Here is a 16,310-nt window from a genome sequence, read left to right as displayed (position 1 = left end):
TTAAGAGATCATCTAATCTTTTTGAAATTCACAAAACGACGGATTTTATGCACCTTCCTTCTGCTTCAACATTAGTTTACACCACCTTGTTAGCCTCTCGTTCAACAAGACGCTTGATCTCTCTGTTCGACGTAGCTTGTGCAGACAATAAGAGTCTGGTTGAACGAGACTACACCGATGAGTCCTAAAAGGGCAAAACAATTGCAGTGTAATTTATTCATGGTTGACATAATTTATCAAATACCAAATATTATAGTGCAATCACTTGTGTCTGTTTTCGTTCATCTTTCTGGAAAATTCTTACGATCTTCAAACTTTAAATTTATATATGAGAGGTTTGTATTTACATTTCAAAGGGACTCCGGCACAATATGACAACCAAATTAAAAGAAAACAGAAAATATATTTTCTGCAATGTTAGTGTTTTAACATCTTATATCCGTGAATTTTCGTCGACACCAATCGTGTCTGGTCTCGTGTCCCACGAGATTCTCGTTGCGCCGCGAGATTCCCATTACAGCTCTGTAATGTGTTGTTTCACAAAATTCGTCAGAAGTGAGAAATAAAACACCCCAATTGTCGTAGACATTTGATGGAGTTTTCCCTGAGGAATGGAAGAAGGCTTTGTGATGCTAACCTGTGATGTTTTAGTATAACACCTGACCAGTAATGGGTGTCTGTAACAGTACCATTACCCAACTCTTCAACACAGTCACATGTTACGTTTACGTCGTCATGGTAATGCATGATTTAGTAGCAACAAGACATTATATTTTAAAGGTCTTCGTACCACTGCCAAAAACTGGTACTACACATTGGAAATGGGTTTTTCCGGCATGACCATAGCTTTGATAAATTATTTCTGAAAAGAAAACCATACCTTGCCGGGCTTTTTATGAAAAAATATTAAGGATGAAATTAACAAGATCATACAAACAGCGTTGTACTATATTTAAAAATTCAGTGGGTGTAGACCGAGGTTCAAACTCTGGAACTGATTGTTGTGCTAGTCTCTAACCGACTGGGCCACTGGTCAACAAAGGTATTTGGCCGCACAGTGTGACAGAAATTAATGTGAGCAAAATAATACTCTGTAAGTAGTGGAAGCTGCTAAATCGTTTCTGAAAAGGTAACCATACCTTACGGGACATTAATGAGAAGTAATGAAGTTCAAAAATATGTATATAATTAAGAACAGTGTTCTTGTTAACAAAATCACAGCGCGATGTTTGACCCGGATTTGAACCCTGAACTTCAGGCTGGAAAACTATCGCTGTAACAGACTAAGCTTCAATATGTACCTAGTCGGCAGAAGTGTCATGGTCAAATTGTTCTACAGTTATATCCAAACGGAAGACAAGGGGAGGTAACTTCATGCAGAGATAGAACCGCAGCGTAGTGGGACAGGGATCACTAGGGAGAACCATGTCCCGTAGCTTGTTATCAAGAGTAGCACTGATACTGACCAGCAGTTGACCATTTGAATATGATCATTGACTCTATGTCAGTAGCATACGAGTGACTTGATATTACTTAGTATTTGAAAATACTGTAACTAATTATGAAGCTATGCATACAAATATTGATACACAAGGACTGAAAACGCAAAATGTATTTGTTAACGGTTTCTGTTCTTGACCTCAATGCCACCCTTAGACCGACTGCCATCTTATCTTCATCTCCAGCATCATCTCTCTTTAGATCTCAATAATATTTGCTCTGGATCCTGTACAGTGTTCAGTTGAAGACCTAAACGTAACACAAGGACTGTGCGGTCTTCCATCTGATATTAAAGCTTGAATACTACATGTATATGCGGTCTATAACCAATATATATATTTTACCTACATTGTATACTGCAGACTAAATCCAATTAATACACTATTCTATGGGAGTTATCCCCCTTCCCCCACCCACACCATATTTTATATAATAACCTCTTAATTATGTAAATATCTAATTAGATTTACAAATGTTAATTTTTGACAGTAAGCAAAATCTTATTATTATAAATTCAATCCATTATGTCCATATACCTACCATCAATGGAGAGGACTTATATAGNTATTGGCAGTAGGACTATAGACAATATGTAGAAGAAATATAATCAGAATTTTAGACCCTAATTACATGCAATTTTTCTCTATACCAAAATATGCAGACACTAATTACAAAATATAATGGATACACAAATATATTATTACAAAATAAAATGTATGTTGATTAAATTTTCCATGTACCAGAAATTAAATCATCGAGCCAATTCGTACATATTCATATTGTATCCGTTACAAAATAGTTATGCTTATATCATATTATTTAATGAGCAGTACTGTACATTTATTTTTGTAGTGACATATTGTCTAAAAAAGAAAAAAAGAAAAAGAAAAAAAAAAGAGAAAGAAAAAACGTTCTAACGCCAAATATGATACTGATTTACAATGATTAATTTTTGACAGTAAGCAAAATCTTATTATTATAAAATCAATCCATTATGTCCATATACCTGCCATCAATGGAGAGGACTTATATAGGCTACAAGCCTGTTGTCCAATCCTTTTGACAGTGTAACATTCTTCTATGTCAATAAAATATGTTGAAATCAAAAAAGATCTCACCGCCATTTATCATCATCTCTATTCGCCATATCGCATGAAACCCCACCTCCCATTCCCCATTTCACATTCATGTATTTCAACAAAATGAATTGACTGACTAAAATAATAATAATAATAATAATAATAATAATATACAGCATTTATATAGCGCCCTATATAATTTGTAAAATTACTCTAAGGCGCTTTACAACATATGGATAATAGTAATAGGCTTGCAATCACTTTCATACATTTAACAAGCAATGTGCACATAATTGAACAAATAAAAAGGTGGTATTTACATGACGTCTTTGCAAAGATTCTAAAATGCAGACGTGAAGAGGTGAGTTTTTATGTTTCTCTTGAACTTGGCCAGGGTATTCGACTTCCTAATAGCAGATGGTAAGCTATTCCACAACGTAGCCGAAACCCTCCCAAAGCATCTGTTTCCGTAGGTCACAGTACGAGATTTTGGGACACACAACAAAGATTCTGACTCCGACCGCAGTGATCTTGACGGCTGATACAGGGTAACAAGTTCCTGTAGGTACTGAGGAGCTGTTCCATTCATTGCCTTGTATGTGTATACCAGAATTTTGTACTGCGACCTGTATCGTACAGGTAACCAGTGCAACGAATAAAGCGCAGGTGTGATGTGCTCTCTCTTTCGACTTGACTTGTTAAAATTGAATGGATTGAATTACAGGGTTATCTGATATAAATTCTGTCCATGAATGGTCAGAAAATTCGATCAATTATATAACGAGAATATTCGTTCATTGAGTTTAAAGTTACTTAAAAAGTAAAACTATACGGAATAATAACACTGTAATAAAGCAAGGGAGATAACCCCCATTAACATGGAGATTAACTGATACCACAGCACACATACACATTACTCTTCCTTGATTACACTATACAGTACAGTAGGCAAACGGTGACCAAAATTTATATCACATTTCCTCTTACCGCTCTAACAGGTACTTTCTTACAGCTATTCCTAACCACCTATTTTTGCATTTTCGAATTTCCTTCCATCGCAATATCACATTTACATATGACCTCCAATAGTACGCATACAAAAGCGTATAACGTTTTTCAATTCACCGACAATCTGTCCAAAAAAATTTAGTAAAATTAGCCTCAACCCTAAAACACATAATCTATTTGGTATAAACTACGCAATGTATACACATTGGGTCAGGTCAAAAGCTGTTAATGAGGGAAACGGCTTTTGTCACATACACAAACATAGTAGCAAAGATTTATCGTTCGGAGTTTGGATACGATCAACCGGAATGGCTGTATCTGACATCGCCATTCATTTTACCTCCCAACGTTAGATAACATGACCTCCAATCCTCGTTTCACACAACTTATCACTGCAACGAACACCGATCGCCTCGCCTTCAATGTTAAACTCATTAACCTCGCCATCAATGTTAAACCCATTAACCTCGCCTTCAATGTTAAACTCATTAACCTCCCCTTCAATGTTAAACCCATTAACCTCGCCTTCACTGTTAAACTCATTAACCTCGGCATCAATGTTAAACCTATTAACCTCGCCATCAATGTTGAACCCATTAACCTCACTATCAATGTTAAACCCATTAACATCGCCTTCAATGTTAAACTCATTGACCTCGGCATCAACGCTGAACTCATTAACCTCGCCATCTATGTTAAACTCAATAACATCGCCATCAATGTTAAACTCAATAACATCGCCATCAATGTTAAACCCATTAACCTCACCATCAATGTTAAACCAATGTTATCACACTTGTTCTCTACAGGTAGGAAAGAGAAATTAAGCTCGATCCGCATAATAACTAGTCGTGCATCGTCATTGCGTAAATGAACTTCATTTATAAAGAAAATAATTTAAGATTTACCTGTCTTTACTCAATTATTCAACATATTGTATAACCCTTGCAAGCGCTGATTTTGCAAGTGGCACTAGATCTTCATTTGTTTTGTCATGTAATCGCCCGCATTAAAAAAAAAACATGAGGTTATATTTTCCTGGGATGTGAAACTTTGTTTCTGGATAAATATCACTTACGATTATTAAAGATTCGTTAACACTCCATTCATTACATTCCCAGTTATCTCCCCTTAATCTAGACCATGACAAACGTCTCTGGATATGATGCCTTCATAATGCCGTTCCGGTAAATTTATCGCTAACTCTGATTTCATTCTGTGTGAAACTGAAATAGGAATTGAATGTCCTAATCTAATATTGCGTTTTCATTAACAGAAAAACTTCGTTATATTCGCCAATATTTCTCCAGTATAATTTCACCGTTATATAAGGATTTTCTGTCGTAAAAATATTTTTTCAAAAATAAAGTTTCATGTTACATATATACGACAAAAAATACAGTTTCTTGTATTCTTGTAGACATTATTAGCGAAACATCGAAAGAAATGTACAAGATAATTTTCAACAAAACAGGATTTGACGCTGAAATATGGTCAGTTGTAAAGTAGCTGTTAAAAATATATTGATAATTTAAATAAAAGTTTCACTGTTCATAAGTGAAATACGTGATACCCAGGGTTTACTTGAGAATTTGACATGTTCTGTCGAGGTTTTTGTGGTAATAACTTCAATGGGACATGAGAAAACTAAACATTTGTATCATTACCCATTTAGGATCACACCCCATAAACAAAACAGGATTAAATCGTATTAACATTTAGTATGATTAAGATATTTTTTGTTAATTTCTAAATAATCTGACTTAAGCAAGGCTAAAATCATAGAGGGTGCCGACACATGTGACGTCATCACCTGGTTAGATACATATAGATACATGTTTCTTCCAACAGATATCTTCATAGAAAGAATTTGTAATAAACATCTAAATGGGTTTACTTCCTGCACTTATTTACCTGACGTATTCAAGTACCACTTGAGAAAACAATAACCGTCGTTCCTTGAGTGGGTAAAAAAAAAAACGTTCCTTGAGTGGGTACAATAACCCCGTTCCTTGAGTGGGTACAATAACCCCGTTCCTTGAATGGGTACAGTTACGCCCATTCCCTTAGCTGACTCTGAACAGTTAGTGTAGTTCTACGCAGTGAAAAGCTGTTCCAGACTATTTTCGTCATTAGTTTTTAGTAATGAGCAGTTTTAGATTCAATGAAAATAATAATGACACCATTAGCATTGCACTTTCTTTTAGAGTAGTAATAGTAAATGTAGTCAATAAAAGTAGTACCTGTAGCGGCGTAGGAATATGATTTCACGGTTTAAACCAATCGCAGCACCTTTAGGTTTTATTACACGTGTGCAATAACATATTTATAACATGACCGTATGACACAGTAAAATGAGACAGTTATGTGATAAAGAGAGATAGAACATTTCTCACTAAAAGTTCCAACCACTGACATAGAGACACGTAAATACCAAAACTCTGTCACGGGGATAGAACAGCTTCCCTGTCAGGCAGAGGCTTTTATTAAGTATTAGAACCAATTGTCTTCTGGAGGTGTCAATCGAGAAAACATGGAAAAGATATAATAGCAGAGTAAACTGTGACCACTATAACTAAACTGGTCGTTTTGCTGAAACAAACTAATAATTAAATCCCCAAATATCCGTTCACGATGGGCACAGAAAGGCGAAATGTAACCTATTTGGAAGATCGCTCCTACGGTCGGGCAGCTGGGAAACTACAGGGCAATTGTTTTCTGGTGCTTGCTAGGTTTCTGTTACGTTCGTTGAAATTTGCATAAAGTGTCGCATAACCATGTATAATTGAAACCGTTGGGAAATTCTACTTGTTTTCTGTTCAGCATGTATTCTACTGAAACGTGTCGCTAAAGGCCGTATTTGTCACAGTAAGTGACACCCCGCCACAGTGTCTCACTGTGTTTTAAATCGGCTTTGGATCTAGATTCAGTGTGACATCATCAAGTAACGCCTATTTTCCCGCCTTTATGATAATTTTCGGACCTTCTGATGAGGGTTGTGTGATTATGTCCTGATATCCACCGTCTGGTCTGTAGCTTAGTTAAAAGTTTAAACTTTATTATATTATCGGTATAATATTCCAGTTATACAAACATGATAAACATATAGGATTCGAAAACAAGTACAAAGTACTTATGTAAATCCGTCTCCTTTTTTGTGAAACGGCGATTGGACGGCACTGGCTAATATTGTACATGTAGATGTAGGTATATGGAGGAGAAGAGGATGGGGAGGAAGGAGTTAGAGGTGCAAAGGGGTTTTAAGGAGACGGTTGTTGGGGTAAAGTACATGGCGGAGTAACTTGACTGCATTATGGGAGGGAAACTGGCGGGAGTATGTTTTGTAAATGGACACATGTCGATGTCGATGGGGGCAAAAAGGTTTGAAATCCAATTTGGTCTCAACATCTTTTGAAACGAAAGAATGTGCGTAAGACCCTGAATTTGTAAGTAAGGACAGAACCAAATTGTAATTTTGAAGGAAACATGAAGGTGGGCTGTGAAACAGAAATACCTTATCATGGTAATACACAAGAAAAACCGTCCATGATTTTGTTCATATGATTTTAACTTCTCATTAAAATTGTCTAAATCAAATAAAACTTGATTTCTACCAAAGTTTTGTATTGATGACACGCCACAAAGTTGAAGTCTGATGTTGTATTTTATTCAAGCTGATTGAATTTACTTTAAAGTGTTTCCATTTGGAGAAATACACGTGTGTATTCTAATTATTCAAATATTTAATTTGAAATCACGGATCGGTAAAAACTCCGGGATACGGGATAGTTCATTTGAGCCTTTTAGAATGTTTAGAAATCATTAAATGTTAGACCCGTCCCATTGAAGTAGCTCGGCTATTCCCTTGTCTTATGGATGGTAATACAATGCCAAATTTTTGTAAATTTCAGTAGAATCAATGTTAACATAATTAAAACGTCTCTCGTTGTCTCTCGTCATACCGGTAGTGACAAGGAGCAGTCCTGTTTTAATATCTGTAGGATTGTCTGTCCGTATTATTTATGTATTTATTTTTTCCACGATTGTTGATAAGATTTTTTTTTACATTAATGGACAGTTTCCTGTTCGACTGATTGCAATTCATTCAGATTTAAAACCTACTCAAATGCTAAGCCAATATTATACTTACATAATGTGTCAATAGGGAAGGCTGTCTTTGGCCGAAAGTACCAATTTGTGAGTCTTGGTGGGGTGGGGAGCAAAGCACTTAAACACCGCTTGCTTCAAACGTTTTAAAACCCCAGATAAAAAGCCATTATATTCTTTTTTGATTTCTTTTTAAAAAATAAGTTAACAGTTTTTCAACATTGTCGCATTACCATTAGAAACCTTCTGTTAAATATATTCAATCCTTTAGGAATAAATGTGTGTTTACGCAAACAAAGTATGTTCTTCACATAAAAATGTCTCTGCTAAGCTCTTCATTCCCTGGTATTTTACACAGCATGTAATAGTACACTTCTCACATTATCAGGCATTAGTAAATCTCTCGGGTATCTGTGTAAGTTATTTACAGTAACCCTTACTGAACGCGCCACTAAAAGCCGTAATTATCATGTCAAGTGACCAGAAGACGCAATGTGTCTTGAACCTAGGCGAGTTTTATATCCATATGGGAGTTTAATCCGGAGTGACGTCATCAAATGATGTCGCAGGTGCCAACATTTCCGTTTTAATAATTATGTTCCGCCCTTTCCGATGAAGAGCGCGTGCTTGCCGCGCGATTTTCTCCTGCGTATATTGGCTGCAGCACATGACGATATCGCACATATAAAGGCGTCCAGGAGAAGCTAACGTTCCCACAGATCAGCTATTGTACCCGAGGAGGCTAGGGGCGCGTGACATCAGACTTTACAGGTACGTTATCTTTGTCATCTCGCGTTACTTTTCAGTCACTTTTTGTCAGGAGCAATGTTCAACATTTTTATTGTTAATGACAATTTTTATCTTGTGAAAGAAGTTTAGTCCACGAATAACTATTGTGAAGCTTAAGTAGTGTAGTATTGTTAAATTATGTTCAACATTTCAGTCATCAGTTGACAAGATAAAACATGGCTTGGGAATTATATTTGTGATTTTGTTTAAATGCTTAAGGTCAACATATTTCAATGGTGAAGCGAACATTCGTGTAGCTATATCAAACCATATTGTTAAATATTGGCGTCGACAGGTTTCAATTGCGAAACGAGTGTTGCGTAGCTTTATAAAATGATTGTCAACGCTTAAGTCAACAGATGATAATGGTGAAACAAAAAATCCGCAGTTTTGTCAAATGATATTGTTTAACGGTTTAAGTTAGCGAATTAAAATCGGAGTAAAACAAAGGCTTCGGAGTAATTGCGAATCATATGTAAGGCATTTATAAAATACTCTGTGTCAATTTCATCATAAATTTTATACATCATACAAGATATGTTGGTCCCTTTTTTCCAGCAGAAATGAAGTACGGGGCCAGATATTATAACTTAAGCATCTTTAAACGCTAATGTTTAAATGTCTTTGTCTACCATTTATTTATAGCAATTGGGGATCGGTCAACCGCTTTCGATTTTACGCGATGTCAAAGTAACTCACAATAAACAATATTACTCTCGTAGAAAATCTTAAATAACTCCTTTTTAATTGTCCTTTTGTATAGTAACAGCGAAACCCCAACTAAGTAAGCCAATGTTAAACCGTTTGAAGTATGTTTATGTAGCCTGAGTTTCCTCTGGCTCTGACACCAGACTTAGACATTTTGACAAATAGATGTCTAGTGTGGAACTGTTAAAATGTCTAAGTCTGTTATCAGGGCCAGATGAAACTTTGGCTATACGTCTGTAGAGGTTCTTTATAGAAAACATGACGTAAAACTTATGTTATAATGAAGATAAACAATCGGGAAAAGGGCGACCATTTCATTAGAAATTCATCAAATCTCATTCATGTGAAACTGCAGTGTGCTTATTCTGTAAATGTAAAAGAAATTGTCTGTGATAATATATATAACTCATTACTACCATTACATTATAGTATTGATATATTATTAACTTGTGTTTGTTGAATAATAGCTCTCAATAGCTAATGTTCCATGTTGATATGTATGACTTTTTATAAAGCTTCTTGTATCTAGTATCGTTACCTTGACCCTCAGCTAGTCCCGTAAATAATCTTCCTTGTACCCTATAATTACAACACCTCATTTTTAAATCTATAGACAATGCTTTTTGTGATACATTTCGTTTATTATAATTATTATTGTGTCTATACGATAAAACAATCAGCGACATATTGTAACCATAGTTTCGAGTTTATGCTGTCTGAAGTGTTTATTGTTACAAGTTAAATTCTACGATTAGTCTTACCGCTAACAAATCTTTATCTAAAAAAAAAAACCTTGTAGAACAAGGGCTCCTGACAGCAATTATTTACGGCAAACAAAGAATAAAGAAACGTAATTGTTTCAGTATTCAATAATAAAGAATAACTTTGTTTTAAACATAAACAGGAATTGAAAACTTATTTTGCGAGCTTTCCAAAATGTCTGTTTCATTTGTCAATCAAAGAGTTAAATGACCGGTGTCTGGACTCTAAACCGCTGAAAACAACTCACTAAGCCACAGTGGGCTGTATCAGTAAAGTCAGCTGTCAAAAATCATGGAGAGACTATATACTCCACATAGCACTCGGATACTGCAGGCAGTCGGGGGAACGGGTTACATGTTTAAATGGGTAAAAATGAGTAAATATTTTATTCGCAAAATAAATTTTCAATTACTGTTTGTGTTTAAAATAAACTAAGCTTTTATTATTCCTACCAAACAGATGGATCTTATTCCGATTATTCAATTATGTTGTTATTGGATTAATCGTTATTAACAATATTTCAAGGCTTTTCTATTCACTTTTTTTTTTATCCAGTGTTTAGAATGTGGTTCTTAACTTAAACATATTCAATCGAAGTTTGAAGAGACTTTTCTTTAAGATAATAAAACAGTAAACCATTATGCATTGTTTGTCACGTGTTACAATATTAGCATTATGATAATGAAACAAAAAAAGTAATGGCATTGTTGCATTTCTGTTGCCAACCGAAAACTAATTTAACGTTTTCATTTAAAATCAAGTAATAATTCACATTAATGATTAACCTTGATGCCTTTCAGTAATCTCAATATATGCATTTGTGTATTATTTAGATTACCAGGACATCTGTAGATATAAGTTTTACATTTTTTAAATAGAAATAAAAAATGATCCAATTACTCTTAAATAGTAATTGCCTTTGTAAATCAGTAAGATCTGTACTATTGTATTACGAGATTACCATTATTATTATTCTTCCGTTTTACTCAAAAAACCGCTCCACCACTAAATTGCCAGGCCAAAAATTGAATGCCGGAAGGTAATTAACATGGAAAGTGACCACCTATGGCATCCTAGTTTAGTCACGTAACTTTAACATAATCCCTTGTTAGATGGCTGCACACAACTAGGCCTATCTCCCTCTCAGAAGGCTGAACACAACTAGGCCTATCTCCCTCTCAGAAGGCTGAACACAACTAGGCCTATCTCCCTCTCAGAAGGCTGCTGGGTAGCTCTCCCCGGGAGCTATCTTGTGCATAAATATCTGTTAAGTTTAGAGTAAAAAAGTGTCTATATATCAGGAAAAGTCACAAATTGTTCTAAATGGTATGTAGTGCGCATACTTGTTTATGCATTAAACAGCATTCTGTTCCGTGTTATAGTCCTATAACACGGAACAGGGTTGTATATTGTAGATTGTACGCCTGTGTTATGGTCTCATAACACGGAACTGGCCTTGATAGTGTTATATAGTGGCAATATAGAGCAAATGTAAATATATTGGTATCAATAGGTTGGCATAAAATACTTATGTTATTGTAACTATATATGGATGGATAAAGTTGATACTTTAAACAAAATTATAACCAGAATGCACCTCGATTTTCGGTCTATACATCGACAGATCTAACTATTATCTAGTCTAATCATTTGAATCATTATAATTGTTTGTAACACTCTTTTTCATTGGTTTGTTTTCACAGTCTATCACGTGATAGACCGATAATATGAGACCATATTTTGATGACGTCATACACAAGGTACTACTTTTTTCTCAACACCTTTTTGTCACACTTGACTAATCGTCTGCAACCATGCCTTCTGACATTGGAAATTCGAGCCTTATACTGTAATTAAGAACTGATAACTGATGAAACAATGCTAACGACTAGCGGAGATCTACACACGGCCTTTTTAGCGCCATTGTTTGAGCGAGAACATGATAATGATTCTGTTGAACTAGAATGGCGGGTCAAAATGCATAAACAAGTTAAATTCGTGTTAAAGTATACATGCTATAATAGTTTTACTGTAAATATAAATGTATCGGTGTTGTTATTATAAATTATGATAGAGTAGTTCTCTATGAATAAATACACACTAGTGTAGATAATACAAACATACTTATACTGGTGACAAATAGAGAGAACGGGATAGTGGCGATGAAACAACAAGGCACACTTACGGACACAATAATATCATCGAACTTAATCTCATACAAGAAAAATAGTCCTATTTCACAATGGAATCCTGATGTTGATCATAAAAGGTGTTCATAGTCTTCCTCAACCTGCATGTTAGAAAACATTGTGTTGTGAGTTAATCAGTCACCAGTCAACATCTATCACGGACGTAGCTATAAATGATTGGTTATACAACTCAGCGATAAAACATTGTTTATACTTGGTTGAGCCAACGATACGAAAGTTTATATGGGTTCTTGTGATGTTTCGGAATCCTAAACATTGAAGGAAAAGTTTTCCTGTCGGTCAGGCTATGAGATAAACACTCCAGTTTGCGGGAATATTATTTATTGAACAATATATAGTACAGAAGCGTGGTTAGCTAATTGTCTTTCTCCAAAATTGAAAATGTATATATAGGGTTTCCTTTGTTATAAAACAAGTCTTTTTCTTTTGTAAGCAGGAAATGTAATAATGATTACAGGCACGGGTAAAGATCGTACATGCTGTTTTTGCCGACACAACTACATACTCAGCATGCAGAATGTTGAGAGTGGTTTGGCCATCTGAGTCCATCTGGATTTCAGGCTGCATCTTCTTATTTGTATGCTAAACCTGATGGATGTAGTCATTCTGAGAGTAACCAACTCAGTATGCTCTCGTGTTGTCCATTGTCTGGCATAATCCTCCACAGAATCTATCAGCTCTCCTGTTGTCCATTGTCTGGCATAGTCCTCCACAGAATCTATCAGCTCTCGTGTTGTCCATTGTCTGGCATAGTCCTCCACAGAATCTATCAACTCTCGTGTTGTCCATTGTCTGGGGAAGTCCTCCACAGAATCTATCAACTCTCGTGTTGTCCATTGTCTGACATAGTCCTCCACAGAATCTATCAGCTCTCGGTTTGTCCATTGTCTGGCATAGTCCTCCATAGAATCTATCAACTCTCGTGTTGTCCATTGTCTGGGGAAGTCCTCCACAGAATCTATCAGCTCTCGTGTTGTCCATTGTCTGGCATAGTCCTCCACATAATCTATCAGCTCTCCTGTTGTCCATTGTCTGACATAGTCCTTCACATAATCTATCAACTCTCGTGTTGTCCATTGTCTGGCATAGTCCTCCACAGAAGCTATCAGTATCTTAAAATCCACATTCCAATTTATAGTAGGAGTTAATAGTAGGAATCTCTCGAAATTTTGGATCCTTTCTGTGAATTTCTTTCATCTTTGCTGCATTTTTTGATAATATTTAGATTGTCAGTTACTGCGTGTCCATACAGAGGTAGAACAAGAACAGCATGCTGATATAGGAGCTATACCGATGCCCTCTAAATTCTGATGTTTTAACGTTCTCTTTTAGTTGAAAAGCTTGACAGCAATATGTTTAGAATGCCTTTAAGAGCTTGTTTGTATCTGACTTACTGTGGTATGTTTGATTTGAGAAACTTGTAGTGGATAATAAAAGTCTAGGATACCGGAGAGCTGTGCCTTTCAGACTTATGTGACTCATAAACAATCAGTTTACGAAGTCTCCAATCAGGTTTCCAATGTCATCAGAAAAAGTGTCACCTCAGTAAACCTTGGTAATGCTCGATATGCTTGGAAAGGTATCTAATACAGTAGTGTCCGAATGCACATCCAATGACGATCTTCTCTAGGGGTTCCATTAGGTCTGCACACGTGACCTTGTAATCAATTGAACTGTTGCAATGTTGATGCCCATGACGACACTTGTATTTGAGAAGTGAACAAAGGCATCACATTTGTATGACTGTTTCTTTGATTTCTTTAGAATTCACACGGTCATTACATTTGTATGACTGTTTCTTTAATTCCTTTAGAATTCACACGGTCATTACATTTGTATGACTGTTACTTTAATTCCTTTAGAATATACACGGTCATTACATTTGTATGACTGTTTCTTTAATTCCTTTTGATTTCACACGGTCATTACATTTGTATGACTGTTTCTTTAATTCCTTTTGATTTCACACGGTCATTACATTTGTATGACTGTTTCTTGAATTCCTTTAGAATTCACACGGTCATTACATTTGTATGACTTATTCTTTAATTCCTTTAGAATTCACACGGTCATTACATTTGTATGATTGTTTCTTTAATTCCTTTAGAATTCACACGGTCATTACATTTGTATGACTGTTACTTTAATTCCTTTAGAATATACACGGTCATTACATTTGTATGACTGTTTCTTTAATTCCTTTTGATTTCACACGGTCATTACATTTGTATGACTGTTTCTTTAATTCCTTTAGAATATACACGGACATTACATTTGTATGACTGTTTCTTTAATTCCTTTAGAATTCACACGGGCATTACATTTGTATGACTTATTCTTTAATTCCTTTAGAATTCACACGGTCATTACATTTGTATGACTTATTCTTTAATTCCTTTAGAATTCACACGGTCATTACATTCGTATGACTGTTTCTTTAATTCCTTTAGAATTCACACGGGCATTACATTTGTATGACTTATTCTTTAATTCCTTTAGAATTCACACGGTCATTACATTCGTATGACTGTTTCTTTAATTCCTTTAGAATTCACACGGTCATTACATTCGTATGACTGTTTCTTTAATTCCTTTAGAATTCACACGGGCATTACATTTGTATGACTTATTCTTTAATTCCTTTAGAATTCACACGGTCATTACATTCGTATGACTGTTTCTTTAATTCCTTTAGAATTCACACGGGCATTACATTTGTATGACTTATTCTTTAATTCCTTTAGAATTCACACGGTCATTACATTTGTATGATTGTTTCTTTAATTCCTTTTGATTTCACACGGTCATTACATTTGTATGACTGTTTCTTGAATTCCTTTAGAATTCACACGGTCATTACATTTGTATGAGTGTTTCTTTAATTCCTTTAGAATTCACACGGTCATTACATTTGTATGACTGTTTCTTTAATTCCTAGATCAGCTACAGACAATACGTGACCTTCCCGACCTCGTGTTTACTAAGGTTCACGATGTATTTACCGTAACGCAACATTCTGGTTTTGTGAAGGTTCCCAATCAGCTTTATTAGTTTCGTAGTTTTTCTGCTTTGGTTTCTCCTCATCCTCGATGGCCAATGGTTGTACTATTGCTTTACATATCTTCTTTGAACCACTGACATATGCGCCACCTAGCGCATGATACTATTAGACTAGTCTGATGTCTTTGGTGTTGACCATAGCGATCGCGCTGCAGCAAAACGGGGATACTTCGGTTTTCTAATGACATATTCTTGTTAAAACCATATTGTATTCATGACAATTAACATTTACAATTACAAAGATATTTCATTCTGATAATTAGGAACAAGAACTTTTCTATAGGATTCAACGTGGATATGTTTATCGAAAACATAACCCTTTTAGTTCGAGGGTGGGTTCGCCTCCGTTGCTGTCGTTGTCTTTCTGGATTGATTGTTCATATTTATTTTGTTGTTGAGGTAAAGCAGAGGTAAGACTTTCAGTCAAGTCTCAGCAAACATCATCTGCCGAGGTTTTCATTAAAATTCCTCATGAAATAATATAGGCTTGCTTTCTCCTTCGCCATACCGTCTGTGATCATTATTGCCAGTCACATAAACACTGGATAACTATTCAAACCTGGACGTTTTGTACATAAACGTATATCAATTGATGATGATTAAAAGCTATCATACCTAAAATAGCTACTCATTCTCCTTTTGTAAAATAACAAAGGTTTTTATCGATAAATCAGTATAGCGATAGCAAAGTTAATTTTGCATCCGTTGTTTTGAAGAAAAAATGAAACATCCCCATAAAACATGTTTCTCTGTGATAAATATCGTTAAACATATTTAGAGTCGTTTAAGAGAGAAATTTAATTTAATTCCTTTCATCCTGTATAAGCGCAATACTCTTTATTGTATATGTATGCATATTAAGTTTACCAAAATATATATACATATGAAAACAAAGCATGTCCACATTTTCGCGGTGAGCTGAAATAAGCACATCATGGCGAGCGTCAAAAGCAAATCCGTTAAGTCTACTCTGGTTTTAAATATGACACTGTAGAATACTTGCTTATATACTTATATACAAATATTACTTCTTCTCTCCCTCTCATAACATCCCCGCCCCGTTATGTGTTTTGTTCTCTCCAACCCC

At 35.3% G+C, this 16,310-nt stretch overlaps 1 long non-coding RNA gene across 1 annotated transcript in view; it reads left to right on the top strand.

Annotated features, from left to right (window-relative positions):
- Positions 1-8,368: 8,368 nt before the first annotated feature.
- The window catches only part of LOC110466796, a 42,704-nt gene continuing 34,762 nt past the window's right edge, over positions 8,369-16,310 (top strand). Inside the window, exon 1 of the long non-coding RNA XR_002464777.1 lies at positions 8,369-8,465. This is a non-coding gene — a long non-coding RNA (uncharacterized LOC110466796). The remainder of the gene's footprint in view (positions 8,466-16,310) is intronic.

This window comes from Mizuhopecten yessoensis, unplaced genomic scaffold (assembly GCF_002113885.1).
Source record: "Mizuhopecten yessoensis strain PY_sf001 unplaced genomic scaffold, ASM211388v2 scaffold1707, whole genome shotgun sequence".
NCBI lineage: Eukaryota > Metazoa > Mollusca > Bivalvia > Pectinida > Pectinidae > Mizuhopecten > Mizuhopecten yessoensis.
Note: the sequence above shows the minus strand (reverse complement) of the source record. Positions and strands in the feature narration are given on the sequence as shown.